The sequence below is a fragment of the Ornithorhynchus anatinus genome, chromosome 4, assembly GCF_004115215.2.
Source record: "Ornithorhynchus anatinus isolate Pmale09 chromosome 4, mOrnAna1.pri.v4, whole genome shotgun sequence".
Classification (NCBI taxonomy): domain Eukaryota; kingdom Metazoa; phylum Chordata; class Mammalia; order Monotremata; family Ornithorhynchidae; genus Ornithorhynchus; species Ornithorhynchus anatinus.
The window spans coordinates 47,407,165-47,431,389 of NC_041731.1; positions in this window are offsets into that span (position 1 = coordinate 47,407,165).

The following is a 24,225-nucleotide window of genomic DNA, read 5'->3' on the forward strand; positions in this document are numbered from 1 at the left end:
TTAAAGAAAAATGTAAAGTGTCATTTGCTGTCCCTCTTCCCTGGCTTTCTGTGCAGTTGCTGGAGAGGAAATCTTGCCCTTGGGAAATCTTGGGGAAGGTGAGAGTGGAAATGGGCCAACTGCCCCTAGGCATCTGTGCTCCCCTCCAAACCCTCACATGGTTTGCCTAGGGCTGGATTTTCCACTGCCCCTCCCACACTGGAAATGCCAAGTTCTCATGATTGGAAGGGGCCTTGTCCTTGGGCTCTGAGAAAGCCCTGGGGGGTGTCCAGCCCATGGTCATGACATGGAGCCAATTGTCGAAGAGAGAAAAGATGGGTATGGCCCCCAGACAGACGTGGGGAGGAGAGACATCCCTGGAGGAAGGGTGGTATAGTAGGTTGCAGTTTCCTAGAAAGGGATATGTGTCAATTTGGCAATTCTGTTGCCTCAAGATTAAAAAGGATACGTTTCCTGCTTCTCCACTGCTGTGTTCATGAAGCCTGTGTGATGGTTCTTCTTGGAGTGGAGAACAAACCCCCAAGTTTGGCAGGCACAGTAGAGGGAGAGGACCATGATGGTCACTGCAGAGCATGCAGTAAGCAGAGGAGGAGGAGGAGGAGTCCCTTGGTGAAGGAGGAGAGGCCCAACTCAGAGGATTTGGCTCCACAGCCACTGCCATGTGCCATACTGATGAATGAGTATCCTGCCGATACCCAAAATCCCTGGTGCAGCTTGAAGTCAGCAGAGAGAAATATTTCACCTGGAGAATATTAGTTGTACAATGATCATGGTCGGGATCCATGCCACCTGCCAGGTTGCTGAAGGATTATCCAGATAATGCCTGCAAGGCCCAGCGGTGATGGTGGATGGGCATGAAATCTCTTAATTAGAGGAAAACCACCTCACCAGTCTCTGCCAGTGCAGCTCCAGTCGATCAGTCAAGGGTATTTACTGAGTGTTTACTGTGCACAAAGCACTGTACTAAGCGCTTGGGAGAATACATCAGAGTTGGTAGCTATAGCTACATTCCCTATCCACAAGGATCTTAGAATCTACAGGGGAGGCAGATATTTAAATAAATTACAGATATGGGAAATAGTAGAGTATAAGGTTTGGTCATTGGTCTCTAGGGGAAATGCTGGCCACTGGGCAGCCCATCCATTGTTGGGTACTTGGTGAGCGGCAGGGAGTTTGCTCACTGCGTGGAAGGGTCTGGCCCCACCGGAAAGTCTAACAAGCTGCCCCTGCTAGGGAGCAAGACCCCATCCAGGGAAGGGGCAGCTTGCAGCGGCTTCAGGAGCCACCCCCAGGGCTGAGGGAGTCAAAGTTCAGATTGGCTATTGGCCCCATATGCCCACAGAGAGCACATGGCTGACAGACACAGGAGCCCAGACCACTTTTAACCTGGCAAATCCTGCTTCTCCAGCTTCATTCTGCAGCAGAGATCAATCAATCAATCAGTGGTATTTTTTTGAGTGCTTACTGTGTGCAGAGCACTGTATTAAGCACTTGGGAGAGTAGAGCATAACATAGTTGGTAGACATGATCCTTACCCAAGAAGCTTACAGTCTGCAGGGGCAATTACAGTTTACAGGGGAAGACTGTTTTGACTTCTAAGTATCCTCAGAGATAGCCAGTTCCCACCCTCCTTTATGTGCCTTGCAGGGCAACGGGGAGCCAGCTTTCCAGTCTGGGAGCAGGGATCCTTGAGGCCTAGTTCACCTGGAGCCAAAGACAGAGACACAGACACCACAGAGATGTGGCAGACCAAAATAAGACAGATGGGGACAGGACAAGGCAATCAGTCAATAATAATAATGATGGTATTTGTGAAGCATTTACTGTGTCAAGCACCATTCTAAGTGCTGGGGTAGATGCAGTCTAATCAGATTGGGCACAGTCCCTGTCCCACATGCGGCTCACAGTCTTAATCTCCATTTTACAGATGAGGGAACTGACACACAGAGAAGTGAAGCGACTTGTCCAAAGTCACCCAGCAGACAAGTGGTGGAGCCAGGACTAGAACCCAGGTCCTTCTGACTCCCAGGCCCATGTTCTATCCACTAGGCCATGCTGATTCAATAGTATGTACTGAACATCTCCTGGGTGTGGAGCACTGAACTAAGATATTGAGAGAGTACAGTAGAATTAGTAGGCAATTCGTGCCCTCAAGGAGCTAAGCCCATCCCAGACATTGTCAGGGAAAGACCCAGGCCTCCTGGGGCTGCCACAGCCTACTTACTGGGTAGGGACCAAACTGGAAGTGGGGCTGCCCTCTTGGACCACTACCAGCTAGCCCCAATGGGTGAGCAAAAATGCCCTATTTTTGTTCCCCCACTATCTTAATTTCAGGAGAGAAAAGGTCTCATTGCTTCACCTGGAATTAACACCTATCTCACTTCATTTCCTTTTCCAACAGAAGGCAAGGTTTAAGAAGCACTGAAACGTCCCTGCACAGAGTTCCATCCTGATGTCCCCCAGCTGATTGGGTCAGAGGTTGACAAAACTGGAGCTCCCGGTGGCCTCCCACCATGGAGACTCCCTCCCTGCTCTTGCCAGAGACAAATTGGCTGAGATCTGTGCTGGGCTCATTTAGCAGAGGCACATCGAGGGTGAAGATGGCTTCTCTGCAGCAGAAAAATGAAGATAGCACTGTGTATCTTGGGGCAGCCCTCCCTGTCCTTCTTTGTGGGCAGGGAAAGTGACTGTTCATTGTTGCATTGTACTCTCCCAAGCACTTAGTACAGTGCTCTGCACACAGTAAGCCCTCAGTAAATACAATTGAATTAATTCCAGAGTTTACTTGGCAAGACTCTGCTTTCAGACCAAGTGGATCCGAACTTACAACTTCTCTCCTGTTCCCTGGTCACCACTGCCTCCTCGTGCTCGCTGACTTGGCAGTGTGTGAGGCTTTCATCACCCAAACGGCCACCCACTGAGCCCCCCCCTCCCCTTCCCGCCCCTGCCCCCCCACTCTCCTGGGGTTTCCTGCTGGAGGCCAGACAGGCACAGTTGGACTCCAGCTGCATAGAGGCCTGGGACTGGGGCCATGGGCTGCTAAACTCTCTCCCCCCAGGACCCAGTGTTCAGTTCTTAGGCATGGTAGAGAATGGACATTCTGGGCAGTTAAGTCAGCAGGTTGTATTTGCTCTGAGAGATTCCTCAGCTCCTGCGAAGCCTAGGAAAAGGAAAGCTGGAGAAGGGAGCTGCCCCCTGATGTACTCAGCAGTCCCTGTAGGCCATCTCTCTGCTGAGAGCCAGACAGGTTTCTGCTAGGGGAGGAGAATGCTTTAATTCAGGAAAAAAGACATAGGATTTGGCAGGGGCAGGTGGGATGTGTGTGTTTGTGTGTGTGTGTGTGTGAGTGAGAGAGAGAGAGAGAGAGAGAGAGAGAGAGAGAGAGGATGTGTATCTATCCCTTCAGAGACGCCCACTCCAAGAGAGGAGGTGAAAATCCTCTTTAAATATACCATGGGGACTGCAGCAGACGGCTTTACATGCCTGAGCCTAAACCCTCCCCCATTTGCCACTTCCAGCCCTCAGAACCAAGCTCTATGGTTAACTCTGGGTTGGGTAAGAGCATCATCTGTCTGTGGCCCCTGCCTAGCTCTAGCTGGGGGGGAGGGTCACGGCGGGATGCAGTCCAAGATGACAACTAGATGGAAATGGGCCGATTTCTTCAGATTTGACTATTTCAGACTTGTTTCTCGGAGTTTGAAGAATCCAGGCAGAATTAGCTTAAGCTGCACTCCCACCCCACAGTCTTAACGGAGCAAGTCCATCAGCTGAGACGTTAGTTTGGACAGAGGCCAAGCCTGTAACCTTAGCTCCAAACTGTTTCGTCCTCTTCTAGCGAGGCGCTTGGAAGCTTGAAGACAAATCCCTCTAACTCACCTGCCCCCCAGGAGGTGAGGAGCCAGAATCATCTTTCTCTCCTGAAGCGACTGGTGCAGACTTAACCCACTGGACCGAACCCCTGGGCAGGCAGAGAGGTGTGGTCAGGAGGGGCAGTGCGAGGCTGCGGCTAGAGCACCGATCCTGTGGGCAGCCCTGACCCGCTGACCCTGGTAAATGGGCTCCAACTGAGGCCTTCCAGGCTGCAGCACCCTCGACTGGGATCCAGTTGAACTCTTCAGTAGTTATGAATCCTCTCCATTGTGGATTTCTACCCTCACGTGGCACTGAAGTGATCTTTCCAAGCCTCCATCATACAGGTAAAAATGTGCCACCGTAAGGCATTCTGATGTTACAGATTAACTGAAAAGTATCTTCTATTTAATCCTCTGTTTCCTCTCAACAGCTTAAACCCCCCTGAAAGGTAACAATAATATTGAACAGAGCATGAATATTGTGATTCAAGATCTCCGGGAAATCGAACCTCGGGGGATTGACGAGACATATTTCTCCTTAATCCGAGCTGCGAACTGAGGGCAGGGAAATGGAGCAGAGGATCCGGCCCCACATGCCAGAACTTTCCTTCTAAACCTGACCCGACCTGACAATGCATGTTGTGAACCTTGGCTTCCTCCCCCGGCCCCCCGCCAGCGGGGCGCCCCCACCCCCCCCATCTAAAATATTTGGAGTGGTCTTTGAATTAAATGAGATTAATCCTCGGTTCCCTGACATTTTCTCCAGGCATGTGTTTTTATAACCTCCCTTTAAAATGAGAACCAGTTGTCCCACCAAAAACAAGCAACCTCAGCCTGGATTGCTGTGGAAGGCATCACCAGCACCTGATTGAATATCAAGGACAGTGCGAGGAGGTGGGGTTGAGGTGAAGGTGGGACGTAAAACAGAATTAACCTATCCCACACTCGTGGTTTTCGTTTTTCACTGCCGTCCCACTGTCCCCCAGCCTGTGCGATCTGGGTGAAGCACTTAAGCAAACAGGCGCTGGGAAGATCCCAGGCAGAGGGCAGTGACCATAGGCATGAAAGCTACATTTGGGCCTGGTGGCAGGGTAGTACTCTGGGGAGTCCAGGGTGGGTAGGGAGGCCACAGGGCTTAGTTGACTTGGGGCCCACGGGCCCTGGGCCACACCTATGTAGCCTTGTGTTCATCTGGGTGGGCCAGGGCTCCGGCTTGGGGGTCCCCCCCACCCCAAGCTCAGCTGATGGCAGCAAATGAGGAGTGATGAGGGCAACTGGGCTTGATTCAGAGCCACCTCATTCCCTTTGATTGATCAAGGCTTTAGCTGCCTCAGCTTCCTGACAAACCCGGCGGTGCCTGTTCTGCTCATCCTGGGACAAAGCAGGTTGCTGGAAGAGGCCCCTGGGGTGCATTCCTTAGGAGAGCCAAAGCTTTTAGGTGTGATTTGGTTTCAGGTCCTTCCCCCAGTCTCCTCATCTGCCCCCCCTCCCCCCCCACAAAGGCCCGCAGCCACTCAGGACATTCTGCCCAAGGTTTTCCACAAGTATTACGTTGAAATTTTAAAGGGCCGGGTGCCATGACACAGCTGGCTGAACAGCAGAGCTGAATACAGTCCTAGGGTCCCATATTTCCTTTAGGTATTGAAAACAACCATTTTGATCGGAATATCATTTCTGATCTCTGTGTATGTGTGTGTGTGTTTGTGTGTATGCCCATACTTGCAGGTTGGTTAGCTGGCTGGCTGAGCCAGATGGCAATTCTCTATTTGATGGATCCCATTATCCCTCTCAGTTTCTTCCTTGGAGCAAATATAGCTCTCGATGGCTTCGGTCACAATTGGTAAGTGATTTCCCCAAAACCACTACTAAATAACTGGATTTCTTGATGTTTAAGAAATTTAGAAAGGGAAGAGACAGGCTGGTGTGAATCGGTGTTCGTCTCACATTGGGACTTGGAAAAGCTGCTCTTTGGGGCTAGGAAGATTGCCCTGGTTACTAGCTTTAGCCAGCCAGCCTGCCAGGGTACCCTGTCAAGCTGCACACATGACTGTAAGGTGGTTCTGACAAGCTGCATTAAGCTGGAATTAATCATTCTTTACCTGCAGGTTTGTCTAAAAAACACTTATTTTTCTACAAGTGTTTTAAAATGAAAAGAGTCCTGAGTTAGCTAATATGAGTTGCCTAGGAATTGGGCATGTGTTTATGGAGGTGGGAGTTTATGAAGGAATTTGGTTCTTAAGGGCAGAGCTTTGTTGAATTTAATACCCAACTAGCTGATAACTAATTTTTCCTAGGAAATGTTAACCCCAGGAAAATATGGATTTTTTTTTCCAACAAGGAAATACACCCAATTTCAGAGAAAGCCAAGCCAAGGACAAAGTCCCCAAGGATTAAACATGTGCTTTCTCTCTCATCTCTCTCCTCTCCAGCACTGAAAATTATCCAGCTTTGGGAATTTCTGAATCTTTCTCCTTTGAGAAAAGATCTCTGAAATGATTGATAAGTCATCTAACTGATTGTCATGGCCCTAGAGAGTACAAACATCTTTTGCAGTTTAATGTAAACCCCCTCCCCTCTGTCTTAATAAGTGTTGAAAGAAGTATAAATAGAAATAACATAGGATTTCCATGACTAACCAGATGACCGCATCGGCAAGTGGTGTTGGGGGTTAAAAATGATTCAGCTTTTGCGTCCCTGGGGTGAGATGTTTTATTCCATAGCAGGAAGGGCTGCCAGCACCACTTTGAAGGTCTGGCAAACACAACACAACTCGGGTTCTGAATTGGGAAGTGTTTGCATGCTCAGGGAAAAAAAAATCCTTAACTCTGTACCATGTGTGCAGATTTCACTGAGATAAAGGAACCACAACTTTATCCAACTTCTGCTGAGTCTTTTCTTTTCAAAAGCCTTTTCAGATGGTTTCACTTCTCTGCTTGCTTTGTTGAAAGATGTAAAAATTTAAGACAACCACAAAGTAAACATTTCAAAACTCCCTATTTTTGAAATTAGTAACATTTTCACAATCCCTTGAATTCCATCTTTGCTTTCCTTTGGCTAAGTGTTCTTTCATTCATTTAAGAGCAATGCAGGTAAGTAAGCCTTCAGTTTGCAAACTACGATTTCCTCCAGGCGGGAAACAGCTCTATTCTTTAAGAGACGCATTAGATAAGTAGATGTCTTGTCAAAATAAAACAGGTTTTCTTTATTAGAGTGAAATAGTAATGAACTCATCTGCTTCCAATATTTATAAAGAGTAGAGAGGGTCATTAATTCTACTGGTTGTGAAGAAAACCATCTGGGATTTCTTTCCACTTGATGGGTTTTGGTTTTAATATACATTTTTCACAAATAAGTGCAAGGTTTTTTGCAAAAATGTCACATTCAGAATCTCATAAAGAAAGCACGCAAAGAAGAAAAAAACGAAATGTTTTGTTAGCTAAGTAATTTCTCACCTTGCAGAGAGAATAACATTGGAGCCAACTTTAACACATTAGGCGACAGAATGACCGTTCAGCCCTAATGCGGCCCACGGACATGTTACAAGACAGAGAGAGTTTGTTTTGAAGTTTGTTTTCCTTTGGGAATTACACAGTTCATTTAGCCTAATCTGTCCTGACACTTGAATTATAATATTATGAGCTTCTTCAGAGAAGCAAAACAGTAGTTGCCTCCTTAAAAGCCAAGCAGAAGTTAATAAAATGGGCAAAATGTCAAGGAAAAGAGTCTAATCAAATCATGGTGTAATCCTCTAGAGGAAAAGAGGTTCAAGTTATGATATTTTTTCCAGGGGAAATCTTGGAAGTCTAATGACACAGTTCTGTCCAAAGTGAAATTTGAACTGAGAAACTTTGCTTGATTAACCCCCAAACTGCAAGTGGGATGGGGTGGGGGTAGGTGAGAAAAGGAGGGTGATACTCTACATGTTGGATCTTAATTAAAATGAGCATTCCCCCAGCTGCTTCCTGTCCCCCATCCCCCCTGATTCACTGATTGAGTCGTATCCTACCCCCTAACCGGTTACAGTATACTGAAGGTTTCCTGCTTTTCATGCTGAGCCAATAAACCGGATTGACTCATTCACCTGTGTGCATCCGTAGGCAGGGTTGGGTGATCCTTTGGGAGGTTTAGGAAAATCTCTCTCCTTAAAGACATTGCCCAGCGAACTCCCAGCAGAGCTCTTACCTTAGCAGTAAGTCACTGAGGGTCCCCTGAATCATTTAAAAAATAAATTTGCTCCACAAAATGCTAACACAACCGCAAAAGCCTTCACCTTTTCTAGGTGATAAATAGTCGTCTAATGGAAATATATTTTTCTAAATCCAAAGGACCACAACAAAGACTTTGTTTAATAAGGTAACCCAGAAAGGATATTGCATCCCTATAACAACAGCCAGACAGACCTTGAGATTTTTAGTGTCAAAAACGGTTTAATGAAAAGGTCTTTGGCTGTGGTCAGTTCCCTAGTGCAGAGGAAACTTGCATTAAAACAAAGCTACTCCTTAATAGGCTGTTTCACAAACAAGGCCCTGTTCACAGTCCACTCGACATGCGTTTTATGTCGACCACCTGTTTGTTAAAGTTGCCTCATTTAGTTCCTAAACGGTGATAGATCAGACGGGATTTGCTGGGGACCCAAGAAGTGATCTATAGGTTTTCGCTTTGCTGCAGCTAAAGCGAATGTTATTTATGTCCATTAGCACTCCAGTGATCCTGGAAAACCAAGCAGCTTTCAGGATAACCGGCATTAGCATTAAGTGGGACCAGATAACCTGGGAGAATGTGGCGTTAAGCATGAGAGATTATATTGATGGTGTGTTTCATGATAATAAACTAATTGCCTTTAAAAAGTTACTGTAAATTACACCATTAGACTGTTATCTTGTTAGAAGGCTGAAGAAAGATAAGATAGGAACCTCACTGAACAAATTGGATTTTTCTGTACTTGGCAAAATGATAGTCTCAACCTCGGTGCTGAGGAAAGGGAAACCCTACTCGGGCTCTCTCTCGCTCCCTCTTTCTTTCTCTCTTTCTATCTCAATCACACACGCTCTCTCTGTTTCTATCTCTGTCTCTCACCCTCTCGCTCACACTCCGTTTCTGTCTCTTTCTCTGTCTCGGTCTCACTCTCTATCTCACCCTCTCTCTGTTTTTGTCTCCTCCCTCCCCCCCCCCACCTTGTTTTTCTTTCTTTCTTTCTTCCCTCCCCTCCCCCCCCCCCCCCCCCCCCGGCTGCTCTTTGGAAAGTATTTTACTCTTCTATCAACAGTTTCCTTTCCAGGACTTCTCTTGTAACCTCGTTCTCTCGTCTGCAGAAAAGAACAGAATGACGATTGCCAAGTCATTTGACTTCTCCCCTGTTGCCTTTCGGCAGTCAACATTTAAGAAAATCTTGCCCCTCCCAAAACAAAAGAGCTATGTTGAATTTTCTCTTGGAAAGAGCTTTTTTAGTATAGGTACATACATTCGGTCATTTCGCTTTCTATGGCTGACCTTTTCTTTTCAGTTCTCTGACGTAAAGGGCACCTTCCTTCATTGGGTAAAAATGTCCTACTACATCTTGGCCCCCAAAGGTTGACATGTCAGAGACGGTGTTCTTCGTCAAACGGCTTTTTAGGGGAATATTGTGAATAAAAATCTTTGGTCCGTTACAGAGATGTCCTGCAATCGTGGATTGTGGGAACTGCAGTGGAAAGTAACTGGCTGAGAGGAGCTTAAAACTAATCCCAACCCCATCTCTGCGGGCGAGAGGTCAGGGAGGCAGGTTTTTAAGGAGGCCGTGATCTCCAGAGACATCTGTAGGGCTTAGATAATATAAAAAGTAGTAAAAGGGGGGAAAAGAATAAAAGCAAAATTAAATTTTTCCAATTAAATATATTCTTTTTTCATTTAGTTAATTTCCAGCAGTTCGCATTTATTGCACATTAAATATGTATATGGATTTTGTGCAACTTTAAAAGTGAAGAATGTTATCTTTCTCCTTTTATGGGAAATTCTGCCCTGCCCTGGGCCCGGGTCAGCCTGTTGTCTGAGAACGTTCCCTCTCGGAAACAACCCGCAGCCTGAGATGATCTTGATGCGGAGGAGGGGGAGGTGGGGAAGGGGGTGAATGCTGGACTGCTTCCTTTTGGGAGGTCTTTTGGCGCTGCACCCTTCTCTGCTCCATCCACACCCCTCTATGCAGCATGGCGTAGTGGAGAAGCGGCATGGCGTAGTAGAGAAGCACTATGGCATGGTGGACCTGGGAGTCAGAAGGTCATGGGTTCTAATCCCGACTCTGCCACTTGTCTGCTGTGTGACCTTGGGCAAGTCACTTCACTTCTCTGAGCCCCAGTCACCTCATCTGTAAAATGGGGATTGAGACGGTGAGCCCCACATGGGACAGGGACTGTGTTCAAACCGACTTGCTTGTATCCACCCTAGCGCTTAGTACAGTGCCTGGCACGTAGTAAGTGCTTAACAAATACCTTCGTTATTATGCTGCACACACACCCCTCTCTGCTGCGCACACTCTCCTCCCCCAAGATCCGTCCCCGCCTTCCGAAAGGAGTCGGGGGGGGGGTTGTGTCCGTTGCCCTGCTGAGTCTCCCCTGACCACCTCCGGGCCCAACTGAGCACCACGTGCAGTGACCAATGTCTTTCCGTCCCACCGTCCCACCCCTCCCCCCGGCTCACCCCCTCCAGCCCTCACCCCGGGGCAGCCAGCAGCGTCCCGCACTTTGCATTTCAATAGCTACAACGCTCGCGTGCATCCGGAGCTACTATTGTTATTGTTATTAAGGTATTTGTTAAGTACTTACTATGTGCCGGGCACTGTACTAATCGCCGGGATGGACACAGTCCCTGTCCTGCATAGGGCTCATAGTCTTATTCCCTAGTTGCCAGATGAGGAAACTGAGACACAGAGAAGTGAAGTGACTTGCCTTCACTTGCCTTCACACAGCAGACAAGTGGTGGAGTCGGGATCAGAACCCATGACCTTTTGACTACCAGGCCCTTGCTCTATCCACCATGCCATGCTGCTTCCTACTATTCCTTGGACCGTCTGGGCTCTGGAGCATCCCTGCTTTCTGCAAAGGGGGTGCCCCCCACCACACACACATAAAGTTGGGACTCAAGCAACCCTCTTTCCACTCCCCGCATTGCCGACCCTGCCCATCAGCACTGGCGAGCCCAGATGGGGGCACCTGATCTGGAGTCAGCATCACAGGTGGGGGGCTGCGAGCCCTGCCCACGGTCCTCAGGGCCTCGGCGGAGGTTGCCAGGGTGGACCTCCCGGTTTCAGACCCCTCACTGTTCCCTGGGCTCGACGGGGCACTGGAAGCTGCAGCCTGAAGCGAAGCCCTAGAAAACAAGGAGTGAAGTGGTGTTGCTTTCTGCCACCAGGCCTGGTGCCCCTTCCCTGGGTGTCCAAGGGCCTGGGAGGCTGGACCGGCAGGAGAGCTGGATGCCGGGGTCCCAAGATGGCCGGGTGTCATCGGCACAACCGGCGAGGCCTCCACCTGTGCAATGGCTTAAGCGGAGTTTCCTGGAATCTCTTCTGGCGACAATCCATTCATAAAAAAACCCGGTAGGTGAGAGAGATGTGGGCCGCCCCCATGGGACTGAGGATGTGGGCTACCCCTTTTCCCTCGCCCACCAACCGAGCACACGAGCAAGCCCCCCCTGGACCAAGCACAAGGGCCAGCCGCTTCCCCTGACACCTGGGATGGAGCATGTGGGCCAGCCAAAGCCAGAGAGTTCTGGGCTCCAGAGTGGGGGAAGCAGCCTGTGCCATCCACCTATAAAGAAAGGGGACCCCGGGGCAGAGGGTGGGGGGAATTCTGGGAGTCCTCTGCTGCCCACCATTGCCGAGAGAGGCTCTGCCCAGCCCTCTTTTTTTTAAATGGTTTTTGTTAAGCACTTATTATGTGCCACTCAATGTGCCATGCGGTGTACTAAGAGCTGGGATAGATCCAAGTTAATCAGGTTGGACGCAGACCCTGCCCCACATAGAGCTCACAGTTTTAATCCCCATTTTACAGATGAGGTAACTGAAACCCAAAGAAGTGAAGTGATTTGCCTGAGATCACACAACAGACAAGTGGCAGAGGAAGGATTAGAACCCAGGTCCTTCTGACTTCCAGGCCCGTGCTGCTTCTCTTCTCCCCTCTCTGTTGGTATCATGGAACCAGGAGATTCCCTTCTGCTCAACCTCTTCTTGAGAACCAGTCAGCATCTCAGCCACCTCTAGCAAACGTGAGTTCATTCATTCATTCAATAGTATTTATTGAGCACTTACTAAGTGCAGAGCACTGTAGTAAGCACTTGGAATGTACAATTCAGCAACAGATAGAGACAATCCCTGCCCAGTGATGGGCTCAAAGTCTAATTGGGGAAAACAAGGACATTCAGGGAGTAGAGAAACCCTCCTCCAGTCAGGGGTATCACTGTTGGCTTGGTTGTCACCCTGGCTCCTCCCAGTGCTACCAGTATGGTCCATTCCAGACAGGATCTGTCTGGCCCAGAGGTTGGACAGGGGCAGGTTTAACCTCTGGTGTTCTGTCCATGTATGAGAGGTCCAGAAGCGTGGCCTAGTGACTGGGAGTCAGGAGACCTGGGTTCTAATCTTGGCTCTGCCCCATGTCTGCGGTGTGACCTTGGGCAAGTCACCTAACCTCTCTCTATTTCCTCATCTGCAAAATGGGAATTCAATTTCTGTTCTCACTCCCCTTTAGACTGTAAGCCCCATATGGAACAGAGATGTGCCTGACCTAATTGCACTGTTTCTACACTAGTAAGTGTAGGTAGTAAGGACTTAACAGCACATAGTAAGGACTTAACAAATACTACAATTAGGAAAATGGTGTCATCACAGCAGTGGGTAATGTAGTCTGGAAGCACCAGCCCAACCACTAGGTCTGGAGGAACTGAGTCCTTTCCATCTGTCAGAGTGGAAATTTGGCTTGGACTTCTTACCATCTGCTTTGAAGCACTCAATCAACTTGCCCCCTCCTACCTTACCTCATTGGTTTCCTACTACAATTCAGCCAGCACACTTCGCTCCTCTGGTGCCAACCTACTCTCTGTACCCTCTGTACCTCGATCTAGTCTATCTCTCCTCCGACCCCTCACCTGTGTCCTGTCACTGACTTGGAATGCCCTCCCTCTTCATATCCAACAGATGATCACTCTCTCCTCTCCACTTTCAAAGCCTATTGAGGGTGCATCTCCTCCAAGAGGTCTTTCCTGACTAGGCCCTCATTTCATCTTCTCCCATTCCCTTCTGCATCACCCTTGCACTTGGATTTACACCCTTTATTCACCCCTCCTTCAACCTTACAACCCTTATGTACGTATCTGTAATTTACTTATTTATATTACTGACTCCTCTTCTAGACTGTAAGCTCACTGTGTACAGGGAAAGTGTCTACCAACTCTGCTATATTGTACTCTCCCAAGCACTTAGCACGGTGCTCTGCACATAGTACTCCATAAATAATAATTATGGTATTTGTTAAGTGCTTTCTCTGTTCCAGGCACTGTACTAAGTGCTGGGGTGGATACATATTGGGTTGGACACAGTCCCTGTCCCATATAGGGCTCACAGTCTTATTCCCTATTTTACAGATGAGGTAACTTAAACCCAGAGAAATGAAGTGACTTGCCTAAGGTCACACAGCAGACAAGTGGCGGAGCCGGAATTAGAACTCATGACCTTATGACTCCCAGGCCCATGCTCTATTTACTACGCCATGTTGCTTCCCTATATGATTGATTGAAGGTGGAACCAATGCAGGGTTTCAGAGGGGTGGGGTACTGGGGCCCCTCAGCTGCAGGGTGATGGCCCATTGGATCTTGTGTACAAGGCTTCCAGAGGTTGGGGTGCAAGTCTCAACTGCGGTGTTGTGTGGATATGTGAGAGCAGGGATCTGTGTGTGTAGGGTTGAGGGGAAAGGGACCCCCCACATCTCAGATAGTGAGCTGCAGCTGCTGAGTTGTGTGGATGGGTGTGTACGGGGTTGGGGAAGAGGACCCCTCTCATCTCATAGACAGTGAGCTGGGGGCTCAGCTGGCACTTGGCTCAGACCTGAGGACTAAGCCTTTGGAAAGCTGAGGACATTTTATGGAAAGAAAAGTGTCTTGGGGAAGTCCTCCTTTTAAATCATCAGGTGTCCAGGGTAACCCTGGAATCCAGGCTGAAGAGATGCTCACTGGAGGATTGTGCACCCTAAGACCGGGGCAGGCTTCAAACGGTAAGAAAATTTATCAGTCACCTTTGGTGACACACATCAGGGGCAGTGGTGTGCCTCCTGCCACCCTCAAGATGGCCACCACTTGGGACAGTCAAGATGGCACCTGAACCAGAGACCTCCTAGAAATAGGCACCATGCCCACATCTGCCAGTACCTCTCTGATGCTGTACTTGCCTAGCATCCATTTTTGTTTCATTCTTCAGTGATCCTTCCTTTTGCTGTCTCCTGAAAACACATCTCCATCACAAGGTTTGTTTTTGAAATAATTTGATTTGAGAGGTGAAATTGCATGGGGTTGGGGTGATGGACAGCGACAGATAGTGAGGGGAAGGGAAGAAGCAGTAGGAGTGGTTCATTCATTCAGTTGTATTTATTGAGCACTTACTGTGTGCAGAGCACTGTATTAAGCGCTTGGAATGTACAATTCGGCAACAGAAACAATTCCTGCCCAACAGCGGGCTCACAGTCTAATGTATAGTCTAAAAGGGATAGGGACTGTGTACAACCTGATTATCTTGTATCGACCCCAGGGCTTAGAACAGTGCTTGACACATAGTAAGCTCTTAACAAATACTATTATTATTATTATTGCCTCTTGGGGGGGATGTGACCTTGATAAGCCTTTGAAGGTGGGGAGATTAGTGGTCTGGCATGTATGAAGGGGTAGGGAATTTCAGGCCAGAGGGAGGATGTGGAAAAGGAGTTGGCAGTGAGATATATTAAATTATGGCACAGCAAGCAAGCTGGCAATAGAGGAGCAAAGTGTACTGGCTGGGTTGTAGTAGGAAATCACTTAGTTAAGGTAGGAGGAGGTGAGCTGACTGAGTGCTTTAAAGACAATTTTAAGGAGTTTCTGTTTGATATGAAAGTGGATGGGCAACCACTGGAGGTTCTTGAAGAATGGGAGATGTGAATGGATATTTTTTCAGAAAAGTGATCTGGGCAGCAGAATGAAGTATGGACTGGAGTGGGGAGAGACATGAGGCAGAGAGGTCAGTGAGGAGGTATATGCAGTAGTCAAGGTTGGGTAGGATAAGTGCACTGTAATAAGTGTTTGGGCAAATACAATGTAAGAGAGTTGGTAGACATGTTCCCTGCCAACAAGAAGCTCACAGTCTAGAGGGGGAGACAGATATAAAAATAAATTACAAATATAATAATAATGTTGGTATTTGTTAAGCGCTTACTCTGTGCAGAGCACTGTTCTAAGCACTGGGGTAGACACAGGGTAATCAGGTTGTCCCACATGAGGCTCACAGTCTTAATCCCCATTTTACAGATGAGGTAACTGACGCACAGAGAAGTTAAGTGACTTGCCCACAGTCACACAGCTGACAAGTGGCAGACCCGGGATTCAAACCCATGACCTTTGACTCCCAAGCCCATGCTCTTTCCACTGAGCCATGCTGCTTCTCTATGTACATATGTAAATATGTACATATGTAAATATGTACATAAATGCTGTGGGGCTGAGGATGGGGTAAATAAAAGGTACAATTCCAAGGGTGATTGGCAGAACGGAGAGGGAGTAGAGGAAATAAGGGCTCATTTGGGGAAGACCTATTGGAGATGTGATTTTAATTAGGCTTTGAAGGTGGGAAAAGTGATTGTCTGTCAAATATGAAGGTAGAGGGAGTTCCAGGCCAGAGATGGGACTTGAACAAGGGGTTGGCAGCGAGTGAGTAGATTGGTGTTAGAGGATTGAAGTATGTAGGCTGGGCTGTAGTTGGAAATCAGGGAGGTAAGATAGGAGGGGGCAAGGTGATAGAGTGCTTTAAAGATAAGTGTTAGGAAGTTGATGCGGATGTGGAGAGCCAACCACTGGAGGTTCTAAAGGATGCAACTTTTTTTAGAAAAATGATTCATACAGCAGAGTAAAGTAAGGACTGGAGTGGAGAGAGACAGGAGACAGGGAGGTCAGCAAGGAGGTTGATGCAGTAATCAAGATGGGATAGGATGCTTGAATCAACTAGGTTGCAATTTGGAAGAAGAGGAAAGGGCAGATTTTAGCGTTGCTGTGAAGGACCAACCCACAGGATTTGGTGACAGACTGAATACATGGGTTGAATGAGAGAGATGAGTCGACGATAACGCCAAGGTTAGGGGCTTGTGAGGCAGAGAAGAAAATGGTACTGTCTACAATGATGGGGAGGACAGGGTTTGGGTAAGAAGATGAGGAGTTCTCCCTGACCTCTCCAGTGACTGGCAGTGGCAGGTGGGCAGGGTAGTCACCCACACCATCTGTTAAACCTTCAGCCCGGACCCACTCTGCCTCTGCATGATACTGCTCCCAGACCGCAGGGGAGTATTGGGTTAAAGTCACAGTGGCAGCATCAGACTGGAGCTCATAGAACCCCCAACATCCCTTCCAGTGCCCCCTGAAATAAAGTAGCTGCACAGGTTTATTTGTTTACTCATTACACTGCAGTATGATTGCCAATTTCCCTGTGTCCAGCCCTATCTCTGGAAAAGGATTCCCCTCCCCTATCACTGAGCCGGAATGAGGAATACCAGGAATGCCAGGAGACTGGGGAGCCCTGGCTGTGGGTTGTGTGGGGAAGGAAAGCTGGCAAGTGAGGTAGGACAGGGATGCCAGGAGCCAGAGGGTGCCTGGGTCTGCGAAATGTAGGTACTCCACTTGGCATAGCAGCATCAGGAAAATTACTGTGGCTGCTTATGCCCACACCAGGCTGAGTGAGTGCAGTCATTCCACAGTCCTGAAACCAGTCTTGCCCAGGATGGCCTCATTTTTTTTTATGGTATTTGTTTAGTTCTCACTACTTGCCAAGCACTATACTAAGCACTGGGATAGATACAAGCAAATCAGATTGGTCACAATCTGTATCCCACATGGGGCTCACAGTCTAAATGCCCACTTTACAGATGAAGTATCTGAAGCACAAAGTTAAGTGACTTCTTGTCTTGTCTAATGCCATTGAGTTGTCTCTGACCCATAGCAACTCCATGGACTCATCTCTCCCAGGATGCCCCACCTTCACCTGCAATTGTTCTGTTAATATATCCATAGAGTTTTCTTAATAAAAATACAGAAGTCATTTATCATTGCCTCCTTCTGCACAGTAAACTTGATTATCCACCCTCGACTCTCTCCCACGCCGCTGCTGCCCAAAACAGGTGAGTTGTGACTTGCAGCAGATTGCCTTCCACTTGCTAGCCCCTGCCCAAGCTAGGAATGGAATGGATATGCCTCTGCTTGACTCTTCCTCCCATAGTCAAGACTGGTAGAGTACTGGAAACTCTCCAGGTGGAACCCTGGTCCTTCTGACTTCTAGGCCTGTGATCTATCCACTAGGTCACACTGTTCCCTTCTCCCGCAGCTTCCTGCTCCAGGCCCTGTCACCTTAAGACCCTCCTCTGAGCTATCCCATTGCTTTTCTTTCATCCTTGACTTGCTTGTTCCATAGCCTGCCAGGACTCTGGAGGTCATTTCCCAGCCCAGCTCTCCTCTCCTCATCCACTTCTAGAAGCAACTTGGCTTAGTTGATAGAGCAAGGCCCTGGGAGTCAGATGACCTCTGTTCCAATCCAACTCTGCCTCTTGTCTGCTGTGTGACCTTGGGTGAGACATTTCCCTTCTCTAGGCACCAGTTATTTCGTCTGTAAAATGGGGATTAATACCGTGAGCCCCATGTGGGCCATAGACTGTGTCCAACCTGATTAGCTTCCTTTTACTATACAGTGTGTGGCACACAGTAAGCACTTAGCAAATTCCATTAAAAAAGAAGCAAGCAGGAGGCAGGAGAGTTCAGCTTGCAGAGGGGAAAAGGAGGAAGCCTGAGCACCAATCCGACCCAATGGACATGTGCCACTTCCTCCTGCCCATGCAGAGGCTTTTGGGAGCAGAATGGCCTGAGCCCTAACCTACGCTGACCTCCCAGGGCCCAGCGAGCATCCAGGCGTGACTCAAAACAGTAGTAGGGTGTGGTCCCAAAGAGCGTTCCCCCCGCAGTCTTGTCGTGCAGGTGGTGCAAAGTGATGCTGCCTCAAGGTGTGATGTATGGTAAGATCACATGATGGTGCAGCTCACTGGGCTCTCGTTTCATGCCTTACACAGTCCTGAAGATGGTCTTGCCTAGGATAGCCTCGTTCTCCAGCTGCTTGCCGCTCCAGACCCTGTCTCCTCAAGGTCCTCCACCAAGCTGACCCTTGGCTTTTCCTTGGTCTTGGACTCATCCTATGGCCTCCCAGGGAGTCCGATGGTCAGTTCCCAGCCCAGCTCTTCTCTCCTCACCCAATTCTTCCTTCTCCTCTTTCCCTCCCTTTTCTCCTCTTCTTCCTTTCCCCCTTCCCTTCTTTCCTTCCCCTCTGTCTACTCTCTTCCTTCCATGCCTCCCTCCTTTCTCTCCATTTCCTTTCCTTTCCTCTCCCCTCTTTTCCCTCTCCCCCCTCACTTTTCCCTCTTCCCTCTCCTCTCCCTCCCCTCCCCTCCCCCCACTTCTGTCTTTTCCTTCAGCCGTCAGCCATCTCTAGCACTTAGAAACGGATATCCACCCTCAACACTTACCTATATATGTTTGTTCAATTGTATATGCAGTTGTTCATTTTGATTATTCTATTTGTAGATACTTTTATATCTGCTCTCCCAAAAGAATGTAGTGTTCCTTAAGGGTATCTCACTTCTTAGTTTTGTACTTTTCAAGATCTTACTAAAATCCACTGCAGCAGTGAGAGCTCAATAAATATTACAACTACTCTCCCCTCCTCCTTCTCTACCTCCTCTTTCTCTGCTTCTTCTCCCACCACCATTTCTAGCATCTAAAACCAGTTTGGGGAATTTACCCACTCTGTTCTACTGTACTCTCCCAAGCGCTTAAACAGTGTTCTTCACACAGTGAGCATTTGATAAATTCATTCATTCATTCATTCAATAGTATTTATTGAGCGCTTACTATGTGCAGAGCACTGTACTAACTGCTTGGAATGTACAATTTGGCAACATACCGCTGATTGATTGAGTGGTCCCTGGCAGCATGCCTATGGTTACTCCCTTATGCCCTTGGGATTTGGGAGAAGCCCTGGCTCTGAATTTCTAAGATTGACAGTGTCCTACCTTGGAATCTGGGAGCCCTACCTCAGTAACTGGTGTTGGGCACAGTGATGATATTCTTCTTCTCTGGGAGGTTTTTGAGCTTAATCTTGGAAGTGGTAGCAGATTGGGAAGGGTCACTTCTTAGCCAAACTAACCTATACCTACCTGGCCACAGGCCTCACTAGTTTGTCCAGGGCAGGCAGGCTGGGGCTGATGCCTTCCATCCAGGGAGACGGTAGCTTAGGGACTCTGAGCTCTCCCCATTTCATTAACTTATTCCCCTCAGTCCTCAGAGCAGAGTTGTTATGGGCTCCACAGAAGCTGGACACTTAGTCCAAGGGCGCTATCCACCTCCCTGTCCCACTTGTGTAAATATATATACATATCTCTCACTTGTGTATATATATACATATTTATTATTCTATTTGTTTCATTAATGATGTGCTTATATCTATAATTCTATTTGTTTATATTGGTGCCATTGATGCCTGTTTACTTGTTGTGATGTCTGACTCCCTCTTCTAGACTGTGAGCCAACTGTTGGGTAGGGATTGTTTCTATCTGTTGCTGAATTGTACTTTCCAAGCCCTTGGTGCAGTGCTCTGCACACAGTAAGTGCTCTATAAATATGACTGACTGAATGAATGAATGAGAATACTATTATTCTAGGCCCCAGAGCCTTGTCACATCAAAACCTGGGTCTCCAGGGAGCTGAACTCTAGGGTTAATGGCCAGGTTCCCTCCAGGCCCACTTCAGATGGTGAGGCTGTAAGCTCATTGTGGACTATCTACCAACTCTATTATATAATAGTCTACCAAGTGCTTAGTACAGTGCTCTGCATACAGAAAGTGCTCAATATATATGATTGATTGAACAGGGAGTGCAATCAGAGAGAGTAGCTGAGGCTGAAAAATCGAAAGTGTCCAGCCTCCCTCTGCCCTTAGGGCAGAGGGCACTTTCTGAGGGGAGAGATGAGGAAATCAGGATTATCACCAAAAGATGTTCTAAATTCAGGTGATAAACCATATGAACATCATTACATAATGCTGTGTGCCCAGCCTAAGGCATGCAACCTAATGGAAAGATAGGCCAGCAAATCTTTCCTTTCCTCTGGGGAGCCAGGTGTTTGAACCTGTTCAGTCTCCCCCTTCCTATTCTTGCCTCCATCCTCTATCTTCCATGGGTTCTGCTCAGCTCTGCCTCACCCTGGCCCACTCCCTACCCCAGCCCTCCCACTCAGTCCCTTGGAAACTCTGCAATGGTCGTGGGGGGGAAGTGTCAGGTCTTTTGTGTTTGTTGTTGCTCTGGATTCTTTCTCTGCAGCGGCAAAATATTTCTGGGTGCTGTGGCAGAGCTTGCCATGGTCAGTCCTCTCTCTACCAGCCTATGATTGCCCGTGAGCTGGGCAGAGGGGACATCCAGGTAGCCAGCATCCAGCTTCCCTCCCACCTGCCAAGAAGAAGCAAGCAGAACTGCCCCCAATCAGTTAATCAATGGAACTGATTGAGCACTTATTGTATGCAGAGCATTGTACCAAACACTTGGGAGAGTAATCCAGCACTTAGAACAGTGCTTGGCACATAGTAAGTGATTAACAAATACCGTTTTTTACAATCAATAGAGCTGATAGAGATGATTCCTGCTCACAAAGAGTTAACATTACATATTCCAGTTTTCAGACCTTAAGATACTGCCACCAGGAGAAGATTTGGAACTCTTGAGAAAATGTTGTTTGTTGTAGTAATAGTAATGATATTTATTGATCACTCCTCTCTGACTTTCCTGCCTCTTGCCTCTCCCTTCTGCAGTCCATACTTCACTCTGCTGCTTGAATCATTGTTCTAAAACATCATTCTGTGCTCATCTTTTCACTTCTCAAAAATCTGCAATGGTTGCCTAATCACTGAGAAGCAGTTTGGTCTAATGGAAACAGCATGGGCCTAGGAGTCAGAGGACCTGGGTTCTAATCCCGACTCCACTTCTTGTCTGCTGTGTGGCCTTGGAAAAGTCACAACTTCTCAAGGATTCAGTTATCTCGCACGTAAAATAGGGATTAATACTATGTACCCTATGTGGGACAGGGACTATGTCCAACACAATTATCTTGTATTTTCCAACTTAATTATCTTTACTCCAGTGCCTGTCACATAGTCAGCATTTAATAAATACCATTTAAAAAATCTCCATATCTAACAGAAAATTCTCACCATTGGTTTTAAGGCCCTTAATGCGCTTTCTTCCTCCTTCCTAACCTCGCTGGTTTCCTACTACAACCCAAACTGCTCACTTCATTCTAACACCTAACTACTCACTGTGCCTCAATCTCTTCTTTCTTGCTGACATCCCATTGCCCACACCTCTCTGCTGCTTGGAACTCCCTTCCCTTAAGGGAATGTATCTGTTGATTGTTATGTGTCTGTTTATTGGTACAGTGAAGAGCAAGAGCTTAATACCAGTAAGCACTCAATAAATATCACAGCCTGACTTTATATCTGAGAGATCTCCACTCTCCCCATCTTCAAAGCCCTTCTAATATCATCTCCCCTCCAGGAAGCCTTCCCTGACTAACCTCTCATCTCCCCACACCATGCTCCCTCCCTTCTAAATCATCTTTGTACTTGAGTCTGTACCCATTAAGCACTTTGATATCCGGTCCAACCCCATAGTACTTATGTACATATCTGTATACACTGGTGCTTCTTCTACCTGTAATTTATTTTAATATTTGTCTCTCCCATTAGATGAAAAAATCCTCAAGGGCAGGCATCGTGTCTAACAATTCTATTGCACTTTTCCAAGTGCTTAGCTAGTGATCTGCCCACTGTTAGTGTTGAATAAATACTTTTGATTGATTGTGGGCAGGGAGCAGATGTGTTTTTTGCTTCTGTTGACTTGTTCTAGCACATTGTACAGGACACTGCACCCAAACAATCGCTTGGAAAAGTCAACAAAAGCAAAAGACACATCTGCTCCCTTCCCACAATCAATCAATCAGTGGCATTTACTGAGCACTTTACTATGTGCAGAGCACTGTACCAAGTGATTGGGAAAGTACGATGCAACCGAGTTTGTAGACAGGTTCCCTGTCCACAAGGAGCTTACATTCTAGAGTTGGGGGACCGACATTAAAATAACTTATTCAAACGTACATAAGTACTAGGGGACTGAAGGTGGGGGTGAATATCAAGTGCTTAAAGGGTACAGATCCGAGTTACAAAGAGCCCACACTTTAACGGGGGAGATGTTTGTGGCAGAAAAGGCTGTGCTCTTTGGTCACATCACCCTCTCGGGAATAGCCGAGGCCCTATCACCAAAAGGGCCGCGCACACCGTGGATTGTGCTGGGAAAGGATCCCCCTCCACAGTGAAGCTCCACAGTGAAGCTTCCAGAGACAGCTTGTCCGCCCCGAGACTTGTTTGTTCAGATGCCAGGAAAGAGCCCACATGGGTGATCAGCGAGCATCTTCCGGTTTGCTAGGGAATCTGCCCCCCCCCCCCCCAACCTGAAATCTCCAGACTTTTGTCCCATGGGGTCTCCTGACCGTGCTCAGTTTCCAGGGGGAAATCATTGATCTCAAACTTGATTAAAAAAAAAAATCAAAGCAGCAAGTCCTGACCGCCAGCTTTGATGAGGGTGGTTTTTACAGCTCGGCTCACAGACGTGAATGTCCCGAGGATGATTTGCTCTGTGAAGTCTCTGCCTTTTCCCCCTCGGCTGAGGCCGCCTCCTGGGGTGGGGCTGAGTGTGAAATAGCCAGAACAGAGTCAGCGCCCCAGGACCAGGGCTGGGAGTCGAGCTGCTCCCCAACCCCCAATCCCCGAGACACAGACACAGACACAGACACACACACACACACACACCTGTCCCCCCCCCCCCCCGCCCCCACAAGCTCTAGACTCCTAGATCAATCTTCTGTGACTGTGAGACGGCCATCCAATCCGGACCAACGGTTTGTCATTTCTGCCATCCTGAGAAGGTCGCTCATTAGGAGAATCCCACTCAATATAAATCCCGTAGGATGCAGGAACCATCACACCTCAGAGCCCCAGGGATACCGTATCCTAGTGCGAACTGGGCTGGACCCATTCAGCCCGATTCTGTCAAGGAAATCTTAAAGGGCAGAAGGGCCGTGCCCGGAACTGAAATCGATAACGCCCGAGAGGCCCGGACAAGCGTGTTTGGCGAGTTGTCTGGCAAACGGTTAATTATTTAAAAAATGAGAAGGCAAATTCCAAAGAGCGGGGTTTTGTCCTAACCTGGGAGGAAGCCGGTGCAATTTTTGTCAAATGAGGAACAGGTTTTGGGTATTAGTCTTTACACTGATGGTACTCGGGTATTAATCCATTAAGGTAATCAAAAGGGCTTAAATAAGAATCTGAAGGCTGCAATATATATGTCAATGAACAAGCTGTAAAACTTCCTGAAAAGGTGATTTCAAAGCCATATTGCCCCAGCTTGGCAAATTGCATATTTAATTATTTTGTCAGTCCCTCTCTGTCCTCTAATCTTCTGGGGAAATACCTTTAGACATATGAAAGCAGTTAGGATAATTAGGGTATGATGGAATTAGGTGTTACTTGATTTTTCGGAAAGATACCATCCTCTGCCTTAGTATAAAACGTGTGCAGACCCCGAAAGCCGGGCTGTATTGTAATGCTTTCTTTTCTATATAAAGATCAAAGGTCTTTTGCCCCTTTCAAGATGTTTGTAGAATTTGTTTCCTAATTATCCCACATTTACTCATTTGTGTGCTAGGACATCCTAGTTAACTCTTTGATTACAGCGACGGATCGGCGGGAGCGCCATCGGCCGGCTGGAGTTCTCTATCGTCCCCGTCGATCGTCGGTCGGTCGGTCGTTCGGTCGCTCGGTCGACTGGCTAGGGCTAGCTGCGGCCGGCAGTCCCGGCCCTGCGCCTCCCGGGCTTCTAGACGAAAGTGTCCCGCTCGGGCTTTGGTTGGCAGTCTTTCCCAAACGGGCCACTTCGATCGACTTTTCTATAAAAGGATTATAAGAAAAACGCCTGGGCGTCCTGAGTCGAAAGATTTTCTTTCTTCCCCATTCCCCCCCACTGCCCAGAAGGATATGAAAGA